The sequence below is a fragment of the Camelus bactrianus genome, chromosome X, assembly GCF_048773025.1.
Source record: "Camelus bactrianus isolate YW-2024 breed Bactrian camel chromosome X, ASM4877302v1, whole genome shotgun sequence".
In the NCBI taxonomy this organism is placed as follows: domain Eukaryota; kingdom Metazoa; phylum Chordata; class Mammalia; order Artiodactyla; family Camelidae; genus Camelus; species Camelus bactrianus.
This window is the reverse complement of record NC_133575.1, coordinates 38233787-38256253: the sequence shown is the minus strand read 5'-3', so window position 1 is coordinate 38256253 and position 22467 is coordinate 38233787. Positions and strand designations below refer to the sequence as shown.

General features: G+C 40.4%; 1 long non-coding RNA gene across 4 annotated transcripts; it reads left to right on the top strand.

Annotated features, from left to right (window-relative positions):
- Positions 1-35: 35 nt before the first annotated feature.
- On the top strand, positions 36-19418 carry LOC141576334 (uncharacterized). Of its 4 annotated transcripts, none has more exons than XR_012504692.1 (9): positions 36-135; positions 6769-6860; positions 7411-7513; positions 9523-9614; positions 10165-10267; positions 12341-12432; positions 12989-13091; positions 16710-16830; positions 19285-19418. It is a non-coding gene; the product is annotated as an uncharacterized LOC141576334 (long non-coding RNA). The 4 variants fall into 4 exon arrangements; XR_012504689.1 differs by lacking the exon at positions 36-135 and adding an exon at positions 4276-4560; XR_012504690.1 differs by lacking the exon at positions 36-135 and adding an exon at positions 4633-5102.
- Positions 19419-22467: the final 3049 nt, after the last annotated feature.

Here is a 22467-nt window from a genome sequence, read left to right as displayed (position 1 = left end):
AGACAGTGCGCATGTTCGTTACTGCTCGCCTCCCATCTTCCCTTGTCGTGTAGCGTGTGCAGCGCATTCTGGGTGCTGAACTGTGCGCCTGGCGTCTCACTGTCTGGCCTGTTTCTACTCGGCTGCGATCAGCTGGTAGGTCCACAGATCTGTCCTGCCGGGAGTTTAAGTGTGCATTCGTGTAAGGGGGTGCTAGTGGTCTTTGTGTGGATATGGGGCGGCGGCAGATGGTCCTGCGATCTGTGGACTATGAAGAGGTGGGTCCTCGAGGTTGTTGTCCTCACAGGTGTGGCGACAGCCATTGCTGTCGTGGTGGCAGGTCTGGGAGAAGGAACGATGGTGGGCGGTCGAGGGGTGGGGGTCAGATGAAGATGGGGTGACTCTTGGGGGTGTTATTTGTGTTATCTGAGCCCTGGAGGCACCAGGAACTGTCCACAGAGCAGAGATTCGGGAATCCTGGTTGGGTCCCATGGGGGACGGGGAAACCGGCCCACGTGGCTCAGGCCAGATACAGTGCGCATGCCTGGGGCTGTGCACCTTCCCATCCGCCCTTGGCATGCAGTGTGTCAACACGTTCTGGGTGTCAAGCTGTTTGCATTGCATCTCACAGTCTTGTCTGTTTCTTCTCGGCTGAGATCAGCTGGTAGGTCCACAGATTCATCCTGCCGGGAGTTTCAGTGTGCGTGCGTCTGAGAGGGAGCCAGCGGGCTTCCAGCGGTGCGATCTGTGGCCTTGGAGGAGAAGGATTCTCGAGGTCATTGTCCTTCTCACAGCTGTCACGGTGGTCATGGCTCTCGAGGTGGCGGCTTGAATAGGGGAACAGTGGGAGGTACAGGGTAGGGAGACAGGTGATGACGGGCTGCTACTTGAGGGCGTTATTTGAGTCATCTGGGTCCCGGAGGCCCGAAAAATGCCGACAGGGCACAGAAACCAAAGAAGGCAGTGGGGCCCCAGACAGTGGGCAGTGAGCAAGCTGCCGGTAAAGAAAGGCCTAGAAATGCACCGATGTTTGATTTTGATTGTGTCCTGAAATTAGCAGTGCCCCGAGCAGAGTACCAGGGAGGAGACTGATACAAGAGTTTTTACTACCACCACTCAAAGCTGCCATTTTAGTTCAACAATAGACGGAGACAGTTTGTAAATGAACAAGTGTGGCTTTGTGTTTCAATAAAATGTGATTGCGGGGGGACCGAGAAAGGCCTTAATAAATGAAAGTGTGCCAAAAATGGTAGTTACACAGGTATTAATTCTCTAGTGGTAATTTCTTTTTCCTTTAAATTAAGTATAGTTGATGTACGATATTAGGTGAGTTACAGGTGTACAATATAGTCATCCACATTTGTAAAGGTTTTAGTCTGTTTATAGTTATTATGGAATATTGGCTATGTTTGCCATGTTGTACAATATAACCCTGTAGTTTATTTTATACCTCAAGTTTGTAGTTCTTACTCCTCCCCCAGTATATTACGCCTCCTCCCTTCCTTCTCCTAAGTAGCCAGTAGTTTGTTCGCTGTATGTGTGAATCCGCTTCTTTTTTGTTATATTTACTGGTTGTATTTTTCAGATTCCACATGTAAGCGATATCATACAGTATTTGTCTTTGTATGTTTAACTGATTTCACTTAGGTCAATATGCTGCAAGCCCATCCCTGTTGCTGCAAACGGAAAATTTTGTTCTCTTTTATGGCTGAGTAGTATTCCATCGTATATATGTACCACTTCTGTATCCCTTTGTTGATGGACAGCAGGTTGCTTCCGTATCTTCCCAGGTAAATAGCGCTGCTCTGAACATTGGGGTGCATGTATCTTTTCGAGTTAGTTTCTTTTTTTTTCTTTTGGATATATGTCGACGATTGGAATTGCTGGGTTATATGGTTGTTGTCTTTTTTTTCGGTTTTTGAGTATTTTGAGTAATTTTTAGTCACACGCTGGCCATTTTGAATAATAGGTTATGACTCTCGGTGTTGTGTAAATCCTATTGAGTATATTGCCATTTCTGTTTTAGCAGGCATTCTGCTGGCAGCCACCACAGGCCTGGTCTTGGTGGTGGGCTTGGAACAAGGGAGGACGGTGGGCAGGGGAGGGGAGGGGGTGACTCTTGGGGGCATTATTTGCATATCTGAGCCCTGAAGGCACCAGAAGTGCCACAGAGCACAGATCCAGGAATCTCGGTGGGGGCCCCTAGAGGGCGGGGAAACCGGCTCACGCGGCTGAGGCAAGACACAGTGCGCATGCCCGGGGCTGCCCGCCTTTCCATCGGCCCTCGGCGTGCAGCGTGTGCAACGCGTTCTGGGTGCGGAGCTGTGCACATCGCGTCTCACCGTCTGGGTTGTTTCTACTCGGCTGCGATCTCCTGGTAGGTCCACAGATCCGTCCTGCCGGGAGTTTAAGTGTGCGTGAGTGTGATGGGGAGCTAGCAGGCTTTGCACGGATCGGGGCTGCGGGGGGTCATTGTGCGATCTGTGGCCTCTGAGGAGGAGGGTCCTCGGGGTCGTTGTCCTCACAGATGCGGCGACAGCCGTTGCTGTCGTGGTGGCATGGCTGGGAGAAGGGAAGATGGTGGGCGGTCGAGGGGTGGGGGTCAGATGAAGATGGGGTGACTCTTGGGGGTGTTATTTGAGTTATCTGAGCCCTGGAGGCACCAGGAACTGTCCACAGAGCAGAGATCCGGGAATCCTGGAGGGGTCGCGTGGAGGGCGGGGAAACCGGCCCACGCGGCACAAGAGGGAGTTGGTGCGCATGCTCGTTACTGCTCGCCTCCCATCGTCCCTCGTCGTGCAGCGTGTGCAGTGCGTTGTGGGTGCTGGGCTGCGTGAATGGAGTCTCACCGACTGGGCTGTTTTTACTCAGCTGCAGTCACCTGTTAGGTCACAGATCCGTCCTGCCGGGAGTTGAAGTGTGCGTGCGTATGAGCGGGAGTCAGCGGGCTTCGGGCGGTGCGATCTGTGGCCTTGGAGGAGAACGGTTTTCGAGGTCGTCGTCCTTCTCACAGGTGTCACTGCCGCCATGGCTGTCGAGGTGGCAGTGGGAACAGGGGGACCTTGGGAGGCGGACGGCAGGGAGTCGGGTGAAGACGGGTTGAGCCTTGAGGGCATTATTTGCGGAATCTGTGTCCTGGAGACACTGAAAGTGCCGACAGTGCAGAGAATCCGAAGTCGCCACTGGGGCCCCTGGGTAGGGACAGGGGACAAGGTGACGGTAGAGGAAAAGCCTAGAAACGGATGGATGTGTGGTTTTGACTGTGTCCTGAGACTTGTAGTGCACTGAGCATTGTGCCAGGTTAAGAGAGTGCTACACAGAGGTTTTATTGCCACCAGTCAACGCTGCCGTTTCAGTGCAGACAAAGAACAAGTGTGGCTTTGTGTTTCAATAAAATGTGATTGCGGGGGGACCGAGAAAGGCCTTAATAAATGAAAGTGTGCCAAAAATGGTAGTTACACAGGTATTAATTCTCTAGTGGTAATTTCTTTTTCCTTTAAATTAAGTATAGTTGATGTACGATATTAGGTGAGTTACAGGTGTACAATATAGTCATCCACATTTGTAAAGGTTTTAGTCTGTTTATAGTTATTATGGAATATTGGCTATGTTTGCCATGTTGTACAATATAACCCTGTAGTTTATTTTATACCTCAAGTTTGTAGTTCTTACTCCTCCCCCAGTATATTACGCCTCCTCCCTTCCTTCTCCTAAGTAGCCAGTAGTTTGTTCGCTGTATGTGTGAATCCGCTTCTTTTTTGTTATATTTACTGGTTGTATTTTTCAGATTCCACATGTAAGCGATATCATACAGTATTTGTCTTTGTATGTTTAACTGATTTCACTTAGGTCAATATGCTGCAAGCCCATCCCTGTTGCTGCAAACGGAAAATTTTGTTCTCTTTTATGGCTGAGTAGTATTCCATCGTATATATGTACCACTTCTGTATCCCTTTGTTGATGGACAGCAGGTTGCTTCCGTATCTTCCCAGTTGTAAATAGCGCTGCTCTGAACATTGGGGTGCATGTATCTTTTCGAGTTAGTTTCTTTTTTTTTCTTTTGGATATATGTCGACGATTGGAATTGCTGGGTTATATGGTTGTTGTCTTTTTTTTCGGTTTTTGAGTATTTTGAGTAATTTTTAGTCACACGCTGGCCATTTTGAATAATAGGTTATGACTCTCGGTGTTGTGTAAATCCTATTGAGTATATTGCCATTTCTGTTTTAGCAGGCATTCTGCTGGCAGCCACCACAGGCCTGGTCTTGGTGGTGGGCTTGGAACAAGGGAGGACGGTGGGCAGGGGAGGGGAGGGGGTGACTCTTGGGGGCATTATTTGCATATCTGAGCCCTGAAGGCACCAGAAGTGCCACAGAGCACAGATCCAGGAATCTCGGTGGGGGCCCCTAGAGGGCGGGGAAACCGGCTCACGCGGCTGAGGCAAGACACAGTGCGCATGCCCGGGGCTGCCCGCCTTTCCATCGGCCCTCGGCGTGCAGCGTGTGCAACGCGTTCTGGGTGCGGAGCTGTGCACATCGCGTCTCACCGTCTGGGTTGTTTCTACTCGGCTGCGATCTCCTGGTAGGTCCACAGATCCGTCCTGCCGGGAGTTTAAGTGTGCGTGAGTGTGATGGGGAGCTAGCAGGCTTTGCACGGATCGGGGCTGCGGGGGGTCATTGTGCGATCTGTGGCCTCTGAGGAGGAGGGTCCTCGGGGTCGTTGTCCTCACAGATGCGGCGACAGCCGTTGCTGTCGTGGTGGCATGGCTGGGAGAAGGGAAGATGGTGGGCGGTCGAGGGGTGGGGGTCAGATGAAGATGGGGTGACTCTTGGGGGTGTTATTTGAGTTATCTGAGCCCTGGAGGCACCAGGAACTGTCCACAGAGCAGAGATCCGGGAATCCTGGAGGGGCCGCGTGGAGGGCGGGGAAACCGGCCCACGCGGCACAAGAGGGAGTTGGTGCGCATGCTCGTTACTGCTCGCCTCCCATCGTCCCTCGTCGTGCAGCGTGTGCAGTGCGTTGTGGGTGCTGGGCTGCGTGAATGGAGTCTCACCGACTGGGCTGTTTTTACTCAGCTGCAATCACCTGTTAGGTCACAGATCCGTCCTGCCGGGAGTTGAAGTGTGCGTGCGTATGAGCGGGAGTCAGCGGGCTTCGGGCGGTGCGATCTGTGGCCTTGGAGGAGAACGGTTTTCGAGGTCGTCGTCCTTCTCACAGGTGTCACTGCCGCCATGGCTGTCGAGGTGGCAGTGGGAACAGGGGGACAGTGGGAGGCGGACGGCAGGGAGTCGGGTGAAGACGGGTTGAGCCTTGAGGGCATTATTTGCGGAATCTGTGTCCTGGAGACACTGAAAGTGCCGACAGTGCAGAGAATCCGAAGTCGCCACTGGGGCCCCTGGGTAGGGACAGGGGACAAGGTGACGGTAGAGGAAAAGCCTAGAAACGGATGGATGTGTGGTTTTGACTGTGTCCTGAGACTTGTAGTGCACTGAGCATTGTGCCAGGTTAAGAGAGTGCTACACAGAGGTTTTATTGCCACCAGTCAACGCTGCCGTTTCAGTGCAGACAAAGAACAAGTGTGGCTTTGTGTTTCAATAAAATGTGATTGCGGGGGGACCGAGAAAGGCCTTAATAAATGAAAGTGTGCCAAAAATGGTAGTTACACAGGTATTAATTCTCTAGTGGTAATTTCTTTTTCTTTTAATATAAGCATAGGGGATGCATGTATTAGCTAAGGTGATACGTGTAAAATATAGTGAATCACATTTTTAAAATTTATAGTGTGTTTAAAGTTATTATAGAATATTGACTGTATTCCTCGTTTTGTACAATTTGTCCTTGTAGCTTAATTCATAGCTAATTATTTGTAGCTCTTACTCCTCCCCCTGTACATTGCCCATTTACCACTCCTTCTCCACACTAGTAACAGTAGTTTTTCTGTATTTTGGTGAATATAGTGTTGTTTTTATATTGAGGTGTTCTATTTTCTAGATTCCATATATAAACGATATCATTCAGGATTTATCTTTCATTGTTTAACTTATTTCACTTAGCGTAACATGCTGCAATCCCATCCATAGTATTGCAAATGGCAAAGTTTTGTTCTTCTTCATGTCTGAGTAGTATTCCATTTCATGTATATGTGTGTGCGTGCAACGTCTCCTTTATCCGTTTGTCTGTTGATGGACATTTATGTTGCTTCTATGCTTGGCAGTTGTACGTAGTGCTGGCATGAACATTGGGGTGCATGTATCTTTTTGAAATAGTGTTTTTCTTTCTTTTCAATAGATCCCCAGGAGTGGAGTTGCTATGTCATTATGGTAGTTCTATTTATATTTTTTGAGACCCCTTTACTGTTTCCACAGTGGCTGCAGCAATTTACTTTTCTAGCAACAGTGTGTAACGGTTTCCTTTTTCCCACATCCTCCCCAACACATGTTGACTTTTGACTTTTTAATAATAGCCGTTTTCTCTAGTGGTGTTTTCATAAATGTCTCTATAATGGTCAATCAACTTGTGAAAGCAAACTCTTTCAGAAATGTGCTCTTCTCTTCCCAGATGCCTTATGTTGATTTTCCTGTCAGCTTGGGCATGACATAAACAATTGCTTTTGCAAATTTCCACATTTTGTGTGATTGGGAAGCACACAGGATAAAATTACTTTCAGACTTATTTTCAAACTATTTTCAATATTCAAAAATCAGTGTGCATCACCATTTGGGCATGGAAGTGTTCAATTATATTCATTCTAATAAATGCAATTTCCAAATCACAATATTGTATTTTCAGTGGGAAATATGAGTTGGAGCATAAAGTCAACGTACAAACCTAAGGAAAGAGGTTATGATGAAGGATGTGACAATCCAGTTGAGCCTGTGGTTGTAAGTGCTTTAACAGTTGATTTTTTTGGTGGGGGAGGGGTATAGCTCAGTAGTAGAGTGGGTGATTAATATGTACAATGTCCTGGGTTCAGTCCCTAGTACTTCCATCAATAAATGAATGAACATTTGATGTTTTTATTAGTAGAAATTATATTTTGTGAAAAGATGTTGAACTAACAGAGACGCACTTTGAAAGGTCTTCTGTGTGATACAGAACGTTGATCCAGGAAGATGACATTCTGATGTTGTCTTGATGGATGCTGTTATATTCCCTGGGAATATAACTGATGACTTCCTTCCCATACTTAAAAACAACGAATTCACACATCCCTCCCAACATTGAGTAAAATAGCTTCCAAAATCCTTGTAACTTTTCTTAGAGTAGCGTCTCTGTTGGAAAAGTAAGTTTATTAAAAGTAAGTATACCAACTAGTATTGAAGAAGTAATTTTAGATTTGCTTATAGTCAAATATATCTCTGTATTCTGTATATTTATTTTGTTGACATTTAATGGTAACAAAACTTTTTATTTGCACACACATATGTGTAGGCCCACGGTGATAAGCAACCTGAAGAATGGGAGCCACCAAGTACAAGTCAGGACATTAGACCTGGTGAAGAGGAAAAGGATGAAGGAGCATCTTCATTTCAAGGTGAAGGGAAATGGAAGAGGAATGCCTCTTTTGGGTGTGTGTGTGTGTGTATGTGTATGTGTTTGTTTGTGTGTATGTGTGTGTTGTGTATGTGTATGTCTCATACGTGGTGATATGCCAATAAGAGAAAGAAAGAAAACAGTAGAAATGGATTCCAAACACTGCCTGAAAATTGGCTGGAAAATTGAAGAGAGTATAGTTTGCAGCTTCAGCCAATCCTTCACTAGAATACATTTCCTCCATTTTATAAATGCAAAAATTGAAACTCAGGGATCGTGTTTAATAGAGAGCACTTGACTCTTGATGACAAAATTTGTATTTCATTGCAAAGTTTGTGTATTACTGCAACCTATGTTATTGTGAAAAAAAAAAAAGGTGAATGATTTTGCTTAACACTCAAATGTGTGTACTATAATTCAGCTCCGTTTTGGCCCAGGAGTAGATAGGTCAAGTGGAGCAGGATGGAGACTTCAGAAATGAATCATGAATGATGGCCACTGTTAATTGATATTTTTAAATGGTAAATTAGATAAAAGCTGGGTAATTCAGGATACTGGCATACAAGTAGCTGTTTTTATATAAAATTAATGCAGCTTTTAAAAGGTGGGTGTATACTTCTATGGTCAGAAAAATCAAAAGATTAATTATTTTAAGATTAACATGAGACAAATTATTTTTCCTGGATATCTAGTATTTTGAAGCAAAACATTTACATAACTCCAGCCACTGTTAAATGATTCTAGACTGTAACTGACAACAATGCTGATTCATTTCTTTCCACCTGATTTCCTTTATGCTCACTGCTAGACAGTGTATATGCTGTTATTCATAAATAATTTTGCTATTAATTTTGGTACTTTTTTCTACATGGGTTTCACTTGTGGAATGTTGCATATAGGACCTTTGGACCTAAATATAGCGTTAGTTTTTCTTTTTAATTGAAGTGTAATCGATTTGCAAAGTTGTGTTAATTTCTGGTGTAAAGCCTAGTGATTTAGTTATGTATATAAATTTTCATATTTTTTAATTACAGACTATTACAAAGCATTGAATATAGTTGCCTGTGCTGTACATTAGGACCTTGTTCATCTGTTTCATTTATATATAGTAGTTACTGTCTGCAAATCCAGAGCTCCCAGTATATCCCTCCACCTCGTCTTTCCCCATGGAAATCATAAGTTTGTTTTCTATGTCTGTGAGTCAGTTTTTGTTTTGTAAATGAGCACATTTGTATTATTTTTTCAGATTCCATATGTAAGTGATATCATATGGTAATTTTTTTCTCTTTCTGACTTACTTCACTTGGAATGACATTCTCCAGGGCCATCTGTGTTGCTGCATGTGACATTATTTCATTTTTTCTTGCTGAGTAGTATTCCATGTACTACATCTTTGTTATCCCTTTGTCTGCTGATGGACATTGAGGTAGCTTTCATATCTTGGCAGTTGTAAGTAGTGCTGATAGGAACATTGGGGTGCATGTATCTTTTTTAATTAGTGTTTTTCTTTCTTTTCAATAGATACTCAGTTGTGGAATCACTAAGTCATTCTGGTAGTTCTACTTTTTTTTCAGACATCTCTATGGTTTCCACAGTGGCTGCAGCAATTTACATTCCCAGCCACAGTAGGCAAGGGTTTCCTTTTTTCCACATCCTGTTGAGGACATGTTGTCTTTTGACTTTTTGATAATAGCCATTTTCTCTAGTAGCATTTTCCTAAATATCTCCATGATGGTGAACCATGTTGTGAAACTCAACCCTTTCAGAAATGTTTTATTGTCTTTTCTCATGTGCCTTATGGTGATTTTTCTGTCAGCTTGGGCATGACATAAACAATTGCTTTTGCAAGTTGCCAGATGTGGTGTGATTGGAAAGTACACACAATTAAATTACCGTGAGACTTATTTTCAATATTCAAAAATTAGGTTGCATCGCCTTTTGGCCACTGAAGTATTGAAATACAATTATTCTCTTAAATGTATTTTCCAAAGTACAATATTTTATTTTCAGTGGGAAATATCTTTCGGAGAGTAAAGTCAACATACAGACCTAGGAAAAGAAGTTATGACCAAGCATTTGTCAATCCAGTTGTGCCTGTGGTTGTAAGTGTTTTAACAATTGATTTTTTTTTTTCTGGGGGAGTGGTATAGCTCAGTGTTAGAGCGTGTGCTTAACATGTACAACGTCCTGCGTACAATCCCCATTACCTCCATTAATGAATAAATAAAACATTTGTTGTTTTTTATTTGTAGAAATTAATTTCTGTGATAAGTTGTGGAACTAATACAGGTATACCTTGAAAGGCCTTCTGTGTGGTACAGAACGTTGATCTAGAAGGATGACATCCTGGTGTTGCCTGGATGGATGCTGTTATATTCCCAGGGAATATAACTGATGACTTCCTTCTCATGCTTATTAACAACCGATCACACACATCCCTCCCAACATAGATTAAAATAGCTTCCCAAGTGCTTGTAACATTCCTTGGAGTAGCATCACCATGGGAAAAGTAAGTTTATGAAGAAAAATTATACCCAATGATATTGGAGAAATATCTTTCGATTTACAGATATTATCTGTGTATTGTGTATATTTATATTGTTGGCATGTGTTAGTAACAAAACTTTTTAATTTACACACACATATCTGTAGGCCCATGGTGATAAGCAACCTCAAGAATGGGAGCCACCAACTTCAAGTCAGGACATTAGACCTGGTGAAGCAAAAGAGGATGAAGGAGCATCTGCAGTTGAAGGTGAAGGGGAAGAGAAGAGGAATGCCTCTTGTGTGTGTGTGTGTGTATGTGTGTGTGTGTGTGTGTGTGTGTGTGTGTATGTCTCATGCATGTTGAGATGCCAATAACAGAAGGAAAGGAAACAGCAGAAAGGGATCTCAAACACTCCCTGAGAATTGACTGGAAAAGTGAAGAGAGTGTAGTTTGCATCTTAGGGCAATCCTTCACTAGAATAAATATCCCCCCCTTTAAAAATGAGAAACTTGAGGCACACGGATCTTTTTTATCAGAGAGCAGTTGAGTATTGAATACAAAATTTGTCTTTCATGCCAAAATTTGTGTCTTCCTGCCACCTATTTTATCATAAAAAAAGGTGAATGATTTTGCTTAAAACTCAGTACTATAATTTAGCTCAGTTTTTGCCCAGGAGTCGATAGTTCAATGGAGAAGGATAAAGAGTTGAGAAATGAATCATGAATGATGGCCACTGTTTCTTTAATTGATGTTTTTGTATGGTCAGTTTGATAAAAGCTGGATAATTCAGGATACTGGCATACACGTAGCTGGTTTTATATGACTTTAATGCAGCTTTTAAATGGTGGTCATATCCTTCTATGGTTAGAAAAATCCAAAGTTGAATTATTCTGTTTAACATGAGACAAATAATTTTTCCTGGATATGTAATATTTTGAAACAAACATTTATATAACTTAGGCCACTGTTAAAGGATTCCAGATTGTAACTCACAACAATGTTGGTTCATTTATTTCTACCCCATTTCCTTTATGCTCACTGCTAGACCCTATATTTGGTGTTATTCATAAATAATTTTGCTATTAATTTTGGTACTTTTTTTCTACATGGTCTTCATTTGTAGAATGTTACATACAGGACCTTTGGACCTATATATAGCTTTAATTTATTTTAATTGAAATGTAGTTGATTTGCAATGTTGTGCTAATTTCTGGTATAAAGCATAGTGATTTAGTTATGTATGTAAGTTTTCATATGTTTGCATTATAGGCTATTACAAAGTATTGAGTATAGTTCCCTGTGCTGTACAGTAGGACCTTGTTTACCTGTTTTATTTATATATAGTAGTTACTATCTGCAAATCCGGAACTCCCAGTTTATCCCTCCACCTCGCCTTTCCCCATGGTAACCATATGTTTGTTTTCTATGTCTGTGAGTCTGTTTCTGTTTTGTAAATAAGCTCATTTATGTCATTTTAAAAAGATTCCACATATCAGTGATATCATATTATATTTTTCTTTCTGTTTCTGGCTTACTTCACTTGGAATGACATTCTCCTGGGCCATCTATGTTGCTGCATATGACATTATTTCATTTTTTATTGATGAGTAGTATTCCATTGTCTCCCTCCCTCCCTCCCTCCCTCCCTCTCTCTCTCTCTCTCTCTCTCTCTCTCTCTCTCTCTCTATATATATATATATATATATATATATACCACATCTTCTTTATCCCTTTGTCTGTCGATAACATTGAGGTAGCTTCCATATCTTGGCAGTTGTAAGTAGTGCTGGTATGAACATTGGGGTGCACGTATCTTCTTGAATTAGTGTTTTTCTTTCTTTTCAATAGATACTCAGGAGTGGAATTGCTAAGTCACTATGGTAGTTCTATTTGTAGTTTTTTGAGACACCTCTACTGTTTCCACAGTGGCTGCAGCAATTTACATTCCCAGCCACAGTGGGCAAGGGTTTCCTTTTTTCCACATCCTCCCCAACACTTGTTGTCTTTCCACTTTTTGATAATAGCCATTTACTGTAGTGGTATTTTCTTAAATATCTCCATGATGGTGAGTCACGTTGTGAAACCCAACCCTTTCAGAAATGTTTTCTTGTCTTTTCCCATGTGCCTTATGGTGATTTTTCTGTCAGTTTGGGCATGACATAAACAATTGCTTTTACAAGTTGCCAGATGTGGTGTGATTGGAAAGCACACACAATTAAATTACCTGAGACTTATTTTCAAAATTCAAAAATTAGTGTGCATCACCATTTGGCCATGGAAGTGTTCAGATATAATTATCCTCTTAAATGCATTTTCCAAAGCACAATGTTTTATTTTCAGTGGGAAATATCTTTCGGAGAGTAAAGTCAACATACAGACCTAGGAAAAGAATTTATGATCAAGCATGTGTCAATCCAGTTGGGCCTGTGGTTGTAAGTGTTTTAACAATTGATTTTTTTTTCAGGGGGGAGTGGTATATAGCTCAGTGGTAGAGTGTGTGCTTAATATGTGCAACGTCCTGGGTTCAATCCCCATTACCTCCATTAATAAATAAAAAAATTTTTGATGTTTTCTATTAGTAGAAATTAATTTTTCTGACAAGTTGTGGAACCAATACAGATACACCTTGAAAGGTCTTCTGTGTGGTACAGAACGTTGATCCAGGAGGATGACATTCTGGTGTTGCCTGGATGGATGCTGTTATATTCCCAGGGAATATAACTGATGACTTCCTTCTCATGCTTATTAACAACTGATCACACACATCCTCCCAACATAGATTAAAATAGCTTCCAAAGTGCTAGTAACTTTCCTTGGAGTAGCATCACCGTGGGAAAAGTAAGTTTATGAAGAAAAATTATACCCAATAGTATTGGAGAAATATGTTTTGATTTACTGATAGTCAAATATATCTCTGTATGGTGTATATTTATATTGTTGGCATGTGTTAGTAACTGAACTTTTTAATTTGCACACACATCTCTTTAGGCCCACGGTGATAAGCAACCTCAAGGATGGGAGCCACCAACTACAAGTCAGGACATTAGACCTGGTAAAGCCAAAGAGGATGAAGGAGCATCTGCAGTTGAAGGTGAAGGAAAAGGAAAGAGGGATGCGTCTTGTGGGAATGTGTGTGTGTGTGTGTGTGTGTGTGTGTGTGTGTGTGTGTGTGTGTGTGTGTATGTGTATGTGTCATGCATGTTGAGATGCCAATAACAGAAGGAAGGGAAACAGCAGAAAGGGATATTAAACACTCCCTGAGAATTGACTGGAAAAGTGAAGAGAGTGCAGTTTGCATCTTAGGGCAATCCTTCACTAGAATGAATTTCCCCCTTCTTTATAAATGAGAAAACTGAGGCACACGGATCTTGTTTATCAGAGAGCAGTTGACTATTGAATACAAAATTTGTCTTCCATGCCAAAATTTGTGTCTTTCTCCCACCTATTTTATCGTAAATAATGGTGAATGTTTGTGCTTAAAACTCAGATGAATGTACCATGATTTAGCTCAGTTTTGGCCCAGGAGTAGATAGTTCAATGGAGTTGGATAGAGACATCAGAAATGAATCATGAATGATGGCCACTGTTTCTTTAATTGATATTGTTAAATGGTAAGTTTGATAAAGGCTAGATAATTTAGGATACTTGCGTACAAGTAGCTGGTTTTATATGATCTTAATCCACCTTTTAAAAGGTGGTTAAATCCTTCTATGGTTAGAAAAACCCAAAGCTGAATTATTCCAATCAGCATGAGATAAATTATTTTTCCTGGATATGTAGTATTTTGAAACAAAACATTTGTATAACTCAGGCCACTGTTAAAGGATTCCAGATTGTAACTGACAACAATGTCGATTCACTTCTTTCTACCCCGTTTCCTTTATGCTCACTGCTAGACACTATATTTGCTATTATTCATGAATAATTTTGGTATTAATTTTGGTACTTTTTTCTACATGGGTTTCATTTGTGGAATGTTGCATAGAGGACTTTTGGACCTAAATATAGCTTTCATTTTTTTTAATTGAAGTGCAATCGATTTGTGACATTGTGTTAACTTCTAGTGTAAAGCATAGTGATTCAGTTATGTATATAAGTTTCCATATTTATTCATTATAGGCTATTAAAAAGCATTGAGCATAGTTCCCTGTGCTGTATAGTAGGACCCTGTTTATTTGTTTTATTTATATATAGTAGTTAATATCTGGAAATCCAAAACTGCCAGTTTATCCCTCCACCTCGCCTTTCCCCATGGTAACCATTTGTTTGTTTTCTATGTCTGTCTGTTTCTGTTTCGTAAATAAGCTCATTTATGTCACTTGAAAAAGATTCCACATATCAGTGATATCATATGATATTTCTCTGTCCCTTTCTGGCTTACTTCACTTGGAATGACCTTCTCCAGGGCCATGTATGTTGCTGCATATGACATTATTTCAGTTTTTTTTTTTGCGCTGAGTAGTATTCCATTGTGTATATATAGGACATCTTCTTTTCTAATCATCTGTCGATGGACAGTTAGGCTGCTTCCATGTCTTGGCTGTTGTAAATAGTGCGCCTATGAGCATTGGGGTGTGTGTTTCCAAAATAGAGTTTCCTTCGAATGTATGCCCAGGAGTGGGATTGCTGTATCATAGGGTAAGTCTATTTTTAATTTTATGTGGAATCTCCATACTGTTTTCCATAGTGGCTGCATCAAATTACATTCCCACCAGCAGGTGAGGAGGGTTCCCTTTTGTCTGCACAACCTGCTGCATTTATCATTTGTGGACTTTTGAATGATGATCATTTTGACTGGTGTGAGATGACACCTCACTGTAGGTTTAATTTGCATTTCTCTGATAATTAGCAACATTTAGCATTCTTCTCATACCTATCGGCGATTTGTACGTCTTCATTGGAGAAATGTTTGTTTAGGCCTTCTGCCCATTTCTTGATTGAGTTGTTTGGGTTTTTTTGTTACTGAGTTGTATGGGCTCTTTATGTATTCTGGAAATTAAGTCCTTGTCAGTCACGTTGTTTGCAAATATTTTCTACCAGTCCATAAGTTTCCTTTGCTGTACAAAATCTTATATGTTTCATTCGACCCCATTTGTTTGTATTTCCTTTTTTTCTGTTGCCTGGGTTGCATCTCCTAGGAGAACATTGCTAAGATTTATGTCTGAGAATGTTTGTGTATGTTTTCTTCTAGAGGTTTACACTGTTTTGTCTTATGTTTAAGTATTTAAGCCATTTTGAGTTTATTTTTGTGTACACGGTGAGGGAGGATTGTAACATCGTTGATTTACATGCGGCTGTGCAGCTTCCCCAACACCACTAGCTGAAGAGGCCGTCTTTTCTCCATTGTATATTCTTGCCTCCTTTGTCAAAGATTAATTGACCATAAGTGTGTAGGTTTATTTCTGGGCTCTCTGTTCTGTTCCATTGATCCACGTGTCTGTTTTTATGCCAATACCATGTTGTTTTGATTCCTGTAGCCCAGTATTCTTGTCTGAGGTTTGGGGGGGTTATTCGTCCAGCTTCGTTCTATTTCTTCAGTAGAGGGGAGGGTATACCTCAAGTGATACAGCACATGCTTAGCCTGGATGAGGTCCTGGGTTCAATCCCCAGTACCTCCTCTAAGAATAAAGAAAGAAGCCTAATTACCTGCCCCCTGCCAAAAATAAGAAAAAACCTCGTCTTCCTCAAGTACAATGCAGTTGTCAAGTATTCACTTTAATTTTTCCTTTATATTCCCAAAAAACATAAAATTTACAGAAAAGTTGCAAGAATGGTACAGTTAACTCATCTATTTTCACCTCAATTTGCCAAGTATTAAATTTTTACCACATTGGTTTCATATCCTCTTCCCTCTCCCCTCCCCGTGTTTGTATATGTATACACACACATACACACTTATTGATATGTTTGTTATTATTAAGACTGAGTCATTTAGATAAAGTTTCAACTGTTATGACCCTTTAGCCTAAGTACATTAGTGTATATATATAGCCTTAGAAGAAAGAAAAAGTCATTCTCTTGGCTAATCACTGTCCTAAATCGGGAAATTCGACCATAGGAAAATGCAATCATTAAAATTTTCTCAGTGTATACTCAGATTTCCCCAGTTGTCCCTATACTTCCCTTGATAGAATTTTGCTTTTGATCCAGAGTCCAGTCCAGGATCATGCATTGCATTTAGTTGTCATGTCTATTTAGTCTTCTTTCGTCTGGAATAATTCTTCAGTTTTTCTGTCGTTCATGACACTGACATTTTGGAAGAGGATACAGCAGTTGGTTTGCAGAATGTGAATCAATTTGAGGTATTGTCTGAGTCTTTTTCCCCTACTCAACACTTACTGTTTAATCATTCCGTGTAACATGCTGAGTAAACTGAGAGACATGGTTTCAACCTTGAGCTCACAGTCTAGTCAGAGACCCAAACAAATCACTGATAAGTACAGTCACACGTATAACACAGACAGGTACAAAGGGAGCACCTAAGTTGTGTGAGGGCAGTCTTGGGAAAGGAAGAGGATAATGAAACCCTGGTTTCTTAGTTTCTGGTAACAGACTCCTGAAATAACGCTCTTGTGGTTCTTCAGCATCACATTTGTTTCCACACGAGCCTAAGGCTTTTATTTCGTGAACAGTGAAAGAGTGAATGTTATCAACTCTTATTCGTATCTCATGTTTCAGTTCTTAAATTGATCAACTTTTTATTTGCAAGGGCCTGTCCCGGAAGCTGATCAACGGGAAGTGGCTAAGCCAAAGACTAGGCGTGAGCGTGGTCGCGGTTTCAATGGGAAGAGACTGCCAAAGCCAGAGCCCTTTTAAAATGCCAGAAGCAGGTATGTTCTCCATTAAGTGTGCAAATTATAGGGTGTCTGTTTCCACAATATACTATTTTTAATGATACAGGGGTAACAGTACTGTTTCTTTATAACTGAGTTCACTTATAAAGGTGATTTGAAATGTAGTTTCGACCTTAAGTGCCTGACTTACTGGACTATCAGGTATAGAAACAAATTTGTTAAAGCCATACTGGATTATAAAAGATGAAAATATTTTCTTACTTTTAAGTATGAGTCCTTTAACCAACAGTTGTTAAATTTCATGTGCTTTTGTAGAGTTCTGCGTTTAACATACACGTAGTGCATTTGTAACACACATCAGTTTGTATGACATATGCTGAAGCCTTGAAGTAGGTTCCAGTACCAGCTCTAACCCAATTTCTGTGACTCTGGGCCAATCCCTTAACTTCTAAACCCATCTTTGCTCTTATAAAAATAGTGAATTCAAATCAGATATTTAAAAATCATTTTCAGGTCTGATTTTTGCATACTCTGTTTCTGTTGCATTGAACACGAAGATACATGATTTTATTTATGATAAATCATCAAACTCTGACCTGAGTCAAGTTACAACACCTGAGTGGACGTTTCCTCACTACTAAGAAAAGGAACACTTTGCTTGACGGTTGTTTTTCTGTAGGAGTTGTGAATGCCCATCCTCAGATTCCGCCAAATTCTGAAATCTCTGGCTCTCAACAATTGCATTTTGTCTTTTTTTCCTTCCAGTTTTTATTGATATATAATGGACAAAAATGTGAACAGTTGCATTTTAAATCCTTCCCCAAATGAAGCCTCAAATGACTAATTACTAAACTTTCAAGAGACAATCTAGTTTCTAGTCTCTATGTCTGATCAGGTAGAGAAAGTGCAGATAGTCAGTGATGCTCAAGGCGGGTGCAGGATGCATATGCTTAGCACACTTTCTATCCCACTGTCCACTGTCAGTCTTAATGAGCCAGTCTTCCTAAGAAAATGCAGGCACTATGATATAATCATCTCTAACCATGTGACATGTGGCATGAAAATTTTGCGCCCCGAGGTATCAGGTTGGTAAGATTGAAATGCAAAGACCATAACTGAAGTACTTCCTGAGTAATCAAGTTAAGTGTGTCTTACGTGTGTGTTTTGCAGATTACCAACTATTAATTACATAGCTTCTGAATTTAAAGGAAGCACTTGATGTTTAGGAAGTAAAATGCCTTTCACTGCATTCCTGGCCCATTCCAAACTCTTTACATTAAAAGATAGTTTTCAGGCTACTTTCAGGAACCTATTGAATATGGTTAAAATGTACTCATGGGAAGATCATAGCCTTCAATACATATGCTATTAAAAAAGGAAAAGATTATAAATTACATGTGCGTCCAATATAAAAAATAATCAAAGGTCAAAAAAGTGTAGACCTAAGGGAAAAGGAAAGAGAGTCTTAAGAAAATGCTTAAAGTGTGAGCATTAGGAAAAGGAAAAATAATCCAAGTAATCAATAAATCAAAGAGCTTGCTCTTTTAGAAAATATTTGTGAGTAGAAGATCCACTAGTTTAGAGAGTCTTGCAGAGAGTAGACAGAAGGCCAAGTATACCTAATAAGGAACACAAAAAAGACGCAAGCAGATATGGAGTATGTTATCTGTCTCTCTTTACCTTTCTATGTGTACATATGGCTTTCCAGGTTTTTCCCCCTTTTTTCCACCCCACTTTCTGTCTTTGTTCCAGGCTGTGAGAAACGGTACTATTTTCCTTCACAATTTGATGTTACCTTTGATGGTACTGACTTAAAACTAGTGGAACTATTTGATACATTATACAAACTGGAGTGCTTTTAAGAATGTAAAGAGCCACCGTTCATAATTACAGCAGGAGTATGGATGAAAACAGGGACAAATGGTTAACCTACTACCACATAAGGGTGACTTACGCTAGCTCCTAGAAACAGTTTTGCACTTTTCCACAGACGGAGCCGAAACAAATGCAATACTAGCCTTTCTCTTTATTTCATTTAAGCAATTCTAAGTGTGATGTTACTGTTTTAGATATCCTATATTCAGAATGTTATTCAAGTCAACGCATTTATATGAAATTTTAAAAATTCCTTCTGTTTCCTAGGTGTTTCACTTGTTTTGATTTTTACCAAAAGTATAAAAAAAATGTTGCTTTCCACTTAAAACTACCTCGCAACAGAAGCATTGGGTTCAGTGAGTTCTGAAGTTGAACAGTCGACTTGTTTCTCTGTACCACTAGAAAGAGTGATGTGTTTAGCAAATACTGTTAATGTGTCTGAAAGTCTACCTTCAGAGTCTCTGCAGAGGTTTAACTGGATATAAGCCAAGGGTCACCCTTAGGGTTCTGGTTTTAGTCCATGTTATAAAACTGAAACTGTAGTGTCCTCTGTATGCTTTAGTGCCATCTAACAAAATTTTAACTAATATATCCAAATGTTATGTTATCTTACAGGTGAAGGGAAACCACAGGTTTAATTGAAGACAAGCTGTAACCATGTAGGCTGTTATTGTGTTGGAAATGTACCTGTTCACATTCTCTCAATAAAGTTTTGCAGTTTTGTCCAAAGAATTCTTGCACATCTTTTGTTAAATTTATTCCTAGGTATTTGATGCTGTTGAAAATTGTTCCTGTTTTGGAAATTTTATATTTTGTTTGATCTAGTGTAGAGAGACATAATTTTTGTATATTGCGTTTTTTTCTACCCAGCAATCTTGCTAAGTATGTTTAATTCCTAAGGTTTATCTTTATGTAATTTTCAACATGCAAATCATATCATCTTTGAATAAGAATAACAGTTTTGTTCCTGCCATTGTAAACAGTATAGCTGTTATTTCCTTTTCTCATTTTATGTCATCGGGCAGACCCTCCACTACAATTACGGTCAATAGAACTGGTGATAGTGGACATCCTTGCCTTAGCCCTGATGAGAAATGGAAAATTTTCAACATTTCACCATGATGTTTAATGTGCCTTTTTCGGCAGATACACTTTATCAGAGTAAATTCATTTATTCTTAGTTTGCTTAGAGTATTCATCTTGAATATATGTCGAATTTGATCAAACACTAGAAGTACATTTTTTGAGATCATAAGATTTTTTTCTCTCTGTCAGTCAGTTAATGTGTTGAATTACAGCGGTACGTTTCCATGTTTTAAGCCAACGTTATATTCCTAAGGTAAAGACACTTTGGTCATGAGTAATCTATGCCCTAATAATTTGTTTAGGATTTTTATGTATATTCGCATGAGTGACACTAGCCTATACTTTTATTTTATCTACTCTCTTTCTGGGACTTAGTATCAAGTTTATGCTAGCTTCACACAGGCTTGGGGTGTAAAATCTCTTTTTCTGTTCTCTGGAGCTGCAAGGCTGTGAGTAATGTAGGGCCAGGCTTTCTTGTGATCACTTGTTTCTGGATTGCTTCTCTCTCTTAAGATTGGATCCCTGCTGAAAAGGCAGAGACAGAAGGCGCATCTGCATGTTCCCATCTCTTCCAGCTTTGGGAGGTGCCCATCTCCCCTGCAAGATGCCTCTAATGATGCTGTCACTCTAAAAGCTACCTGCTCCTGTTTCTGTGCTGACACTGATCTTCTGTACACAGAAAGTTACAAGTTATCACTCTACAACCCAGATGGACCTAGAGATTGTTCTGCAAAGTGAAGTAAGTCTTTCAGAGAAAGACGAATATCACATATCACTTTCATCTGGAATCTTAAAAAAAGGTACAAATGAACTTATTTGTAAACCAGAAATAGACTCATAGATGTAGGAAAACTATGGTTACCAAAGGGGATGGCGTGGGAGGGATAAACTGGAGTTTGGGATTAATACATACACACTACTATGTGTAAACTAGATAAATAACAAGGACCTTTATAGCACAGGAAAGTATATTCAATACCTTGTAATAAGCTAAAATGGAAAAGAATCTGCAAAAATACAACTGAATCACTTTGCTGTACGCCGGAAACTAACACAACATTGTAAGTCAACTATATACTCCAATGAAAAATAAAAAATGAAACCATTGAAAAAGAAGTCATCACTCACTAACTTCCCTTAGATGCTTTTGAGCTGTGCTGTATGGTCACAAACGGCTGACTATAGCTTCATTTATTGAGTTCTTTTATCTAATAATAGGTTTTACTATAAAAACTCACATTTATAGAGTACGTACCATCTGTTAGCCATTTCTTTGTGCTACTTTCTGTACATGTATGACGTCATCAAATCCTCACAAAGAGGATAAGGCAGAGTTTTGACAAAATTGAGAATCTCTGACTTCAGTAAGAAGCAGATTCGGGGGTTCCAGTTCTAAATGCAGAGCCTTGCTCTTTTCCTTATTCAGGAGCGCACAAGCTCCTGAAGTGTTTGAGTACAGAACTGATGGTGTATATGATGACTTTAGTTGTAATTTGATGTTTTTCTAAAATTTTAAATTTAATTTCTTTTTTAAAAAAATCAAGTGATTTTATTCAGCTAAGATAGAGTTCTTTTTTAAAATTTCTATTTAATAGACTTTATTCTTTTAGAGTAGTTTCAGGTTCACAGAATTGAGCAGAAAATACAGGGAGTTTGCACATAGCCCTCCCCAGTCACACATATGTACTCCCCTACCGTCAACATCCCTCATCAGTGTGGCGTATTTCATATAATTGAACCATCATGGGCACATTATTATCAACCAAATTCCATAGTTTATATTAGGGTTCACTCTTGATGTTGTACAATCTATGGGTTTTGACAAATGCAGAATGACGTGTAGCCACCTCTATAGTATCATACAGAGAAATTTCATTGCCCTAAAATCCCTTCTGCTCCATCTATTCATTCCTCTCTGCCTCCCTCTCCCTAAGCCCCTGGAAACCACGATCTTTTCATTGTTTCTGTAGCTGTGCCTTTTCCAGAATGTCATTTTGTTGGAAAGGTACAGGTTGTAGCTTTTTCAGACTGGCTTCTTTCATTTAGTAATATGTCTTTGCAGTTTCTTCCGTGTTTTTCATGGTTTGATAGATCATTTTTTTACTGCACATAGATTTTTGAATTTCCATATATGTACTCTTCATTGTTTCCAAGAACGTTTAGTACTTTAGCTTTTTTTTTTAATTAAGTTTCAGGGTTTATTAGGGAAATAAGAGAGGCAAAGACACCCCAAATGACAGAAGGAAAACTCTGAAAATGTCCCTTTGCAAGCCAAGTGGAAGCCTGGACTTGACCTCCCGCAAAGGACAAGAAACTGGTGTGTTAGCACCAACATTCTCTGGCAGCCACCTTGCCGGGGTGTGAGCGTCTCAGCCAGGACTGCTTCCCACCCCAGCCAAAGGTGGGGAGGAGACAAAGACTGTAGAGTTAATGCAGAGGCAATGAGAGCTGCAAGGAAAGGCTGAGAGAGGGAGAGAGAGAGGTGGGGAGGACCGTGACAGAGCCTCAAGCTTTTGGCTCTTCGCGCCTCAAATACGTTGACAAGTAGTTCTGCAAAATGTTTCCGAAAAGGTAAAAACGCCTAACATTGTTGCCGAGAGTTCCCCTGGTCCTCTCCCAACGTGCCACCTCACGCTCCTGGGTGTACATAGCAGAGCCCAAAGGCCACTGTTTTGAAAAAAAGAAAAACAAGAAGAAGCCCGTTGTCCTGTA